This window comes from Macrobrachium nipponense, chromosome 1 (genome assembly GCF_015104395.2).
Source record: "Macrobrachium nipponense isolate FS-2020 chromosome 1, ASM1510439v2, whole genome shotgun sequence".
Classification (NCBI taxonomy): domain Eukaryota; kingdom Metazoa; phylum Arthropoda; class Malacostraca; order Decapoda; family Palaemonidae; genus Macrobrachium; species Macrobrachium nipponense.
The window spans coordinates 153,440,772-153,444,259 of record NC_087200.1 but is presented as its reverse complement, the minus strand read 5'-3'; positions in this window follow the sequence as shown (position 1 = coordinate 153,444,259).

Sequence of the window (3,488 nt, the reverse complement as noted above, 5' to 3'; positions counted from 1 at the left end):
CATTTGTTCGACAAAGGATACATAATTTTCTCAAATATTTCGTTAAAAAACGGAATGTTCAACATTAGAAATGTTTGACAAACGAGGTAACACTGCATGTACTACTAAGGTTGACTGGCTCCTCCAGATGACTTCAAATAAAATGGACTGCATATTTAATTATCTCTTTAAAAAACAGAGAAGTAGAAAGTCATCGAACATCATGCACTACAACATATGAGTGAGTTGTGCTTTTTCAGTCAACTTATCAAGAACTCTTTGGATGACCTTGCAAAACCAGTATGAAATAGTATTCCCTTTAGAATGACTAAATCTGGAAGTATTCTTTGTTCTCTGAAGATACTGACAAACTGACCTCAAAGTACATAAAAGAACCTTCTCCTCTTTAGTATAGGTAAAAAAATGGAAGGAATGAAAGGGCCCTGTAATACCTTATCAAATTCAAATCAGGGGCAAGGGATGATTATATAATCAGTTTAGTCCAAGTTATTTTATTCTATTTTCTGTATTGGTGAAATGTGGGTGATGTTCAATGTATGGGTAACTTGTTTTGTTTGATTTTAGAAATGTCTTGATGTATTTAAGGTCTAATTGATAAGCCTGTGGCAGCGACTTCGTCAGGACCCAGAATAGAGGCTCCTCTGCAAAGACAGAAGCTGTCAACTCTGCAGTGATGACTGAGTTAATTGACCTGCTCAGCCTACATCTTGCTTCGAATTCCGCCTTTATCATGGTATCCGGAATTCTAGGCAAATGTTCACTGAATTGTGTGGAGGCACACTCCGGGTCGAGTTTGCCTTGTGAATGTTGCCGGAGCGCCACCCAACACTCCAGATCTCCGGGAAAGAGCAAGAGGTAGCCTCCGTCTCTTTTAGATGAAGGATGGGTTTATCCTCCATTCCAGCTTTGCAGTGTCAATTCTGCGATCTTCGATGTGCAAGGTGTCGGATGTTATCCGGCGCGCTACGAACCTGGTATAGCAACCTTTTTGAGGCGTCAACTTGGTGTTGACGCACTCCCATTCCGTAAGGGTGCGGACGGACCCATGCCGACTGAGGCCTGATCTCTAGGGTAGATCACTGTCTCTTTCGGGACCTTGTCAACCCTGACCAATGCTTCCTCGGCTAGCCTAGCGTAGCCCGCGGGAAGGGAATTGTAGGCCCGGCGGGAAGAACTCGTAGTCTTCCACAGGTTCGGGTTCCGCAACCCTCAATTGTAACCCTGCCCTCTGAAAATGGAGCATGTAGAACCAACCGCCATGGGTTTGCTATTCTCAAATGGTGGGAGCTTGGATGCGTCCGGCACCGCAAAGGACTGCAGTGTGCTTCCGGACTGAATAAATCCGGCCATCAATTCCTCCTGGGTTTGCAATCTTTGGGCAGAGACAGGATGGACTGTCAGGAGTCTCTAGACCCAAAGGCGAGTTGAAGTGGACATCGATTGAAGTCTTGAGTCCACTACTTTGCTTCATCTTCTGCATGAGAAGAGTGGCGAAAGCCTCCTGGTCGAAGCCAACACACCGTCGGTCCCTGGCTTTTTGTTTGTTTAGAAGTCTTAGCTCTCGACTCCTTGGGCGGGGGAGTAGCTTTGGCCGAAGAAGTCGAAGGCTTGGGGCCAATGACGACCTGGCGGAGCCTGCCGGAGAAGGCTTGGCTGGTCTAACCGCCTTCAGCAGAGACTTCGTCTTCAAGGTTTTCACCCTTGGGGATTACTGAGCCCGACCTATCCCAAAGGTCGTGGACTTCCAGAGAAGCCCTGAAAAGAAGAAGAAGAAGAAGGAATTGGGCTGAAGGAGAGAACGTTAGCCGCACGATTACCTGCCTCACTTACCTCCCTACCTTCCTCCTGGTCCTCGGTGGTCATGGGCTCTCGATGCAGGCTGATGGCCGCCACCTCCTCCATCATATCATCACACAAGCCCTCTTGGTCCTCCGGAGGGGCTTGGGTCTCTTGGCAGATCCGCTCTATAATGGGAGCTGCTACTTCCGCCGCTACTGCCAGCCGAAACCTTAGCGTTTGGGTAGAGGAGGAAACACACCTCCTCCGACAGCACGTAGGGTTGGCTGGATCTGACGTTCCTCCCAAACTCCCCTACCTAGGCCTTAAGGGTCGACACCGAGGAGGCCTTGAGCGTCAGATCAACCTGTAAGAGATAATCAAATCATGGTTCCCCAGTGTCGGGGACTTTTCATCGTTATCTAGTTTTGACTTACGCGCAATCGATAATGTGTAACATAGAAAATTCAGAGTAACAATGGAGGCGAGGATACTACCTACCGACTCATCTGTCACGTTCCTAACGAGGCCGTACACATCAGCAGGCTTCTGGGTGCCAGACCAAGAGGTCCCTCCAGTTGGATGGCGCAGCTGGCATGAGACCGGCAGACCTCACGCCCATACATCTTATGAAGAACGGCTGGACACCCCTTCTGGCAGCGAACCATCTGTAAGTTGGAAAGATACATGAGTATCGTCCAATAATGCTGCCGGAGTTATTTCCGACGGTATGTGTACACTTAAACTAGTTACTTAACTAGCTAAAGATAGCATCAACTATAATCTTCAACTTACTTCTTATTAAAAAGCTCTGGATGTCTCCGCCTGCTCTGGAATCCATACTCTGGGTATCGCCAAAGCTATAACCGGCGGAGTTGGCCTGATACGAGCAGAACAGGGAAACAAGGCAAAGCCTAAGCCTGAGTTTGATCGCACTGGAGTAGAGTAGCAATTCCCAACCAATTGGAAGCGCATTCTCTAAGCCTAGTTCCGCCCCCACCGGAGTGTGGGCAGCCGCGATAACATAGAATACGGAAAACAGAGCGGCGGGAACAACGGTACGCTGAACTCGCCGGTGTATACATCCTGGCGCATGTGATGGTAGACTACACTTCGCCAGAATAAACACAGGCCGGAGATGTACCAACAGAAGCTACAAATAATAAATTTTCTTAACATTGAGCTCTGAATGTCTCCCGCCTGCTCTGGAATCCATAATCTTGTTATCACAGTAGCTAAAACGCAGGGTTGGCCTGATACGAGCAGAACAGGGAAAATAGGTAAAACCTAAGCCTTGAATCTGATTGCACCGGAGAAGAGTAGCAGTTCCAAGTCAATTAGAAACGCATCTCTAAGCCTAGTTCCGCCCCCACTGGAGTGGAGAAGCAGCGATAACACTAGAGAAGTATGGAAAACAGAGCGGCGGAACAGCGGTACGTAAACTCTGGCGTATAGCCTCCTGGCGGGTGTGATGGTAGACCACACCTCGCCGGAATAAACAAAAACAGGCCCAGAGACATACCAACAGAGATTACATAATCTACTAATCCCCCACCTCCTCCAACTAATCCCCAGGACCCTCCTATGCTCCAGCTGTTGTTCATCGGTAGGATTACTTAGGCGGTGAGCTAACAAAGCAGAGCGGAACGAAGTCCGGGACAGGGAGGGGGGGGAAGGTGTCTGGAGTGAGAGTGGAAGAGTCATGATGCCTG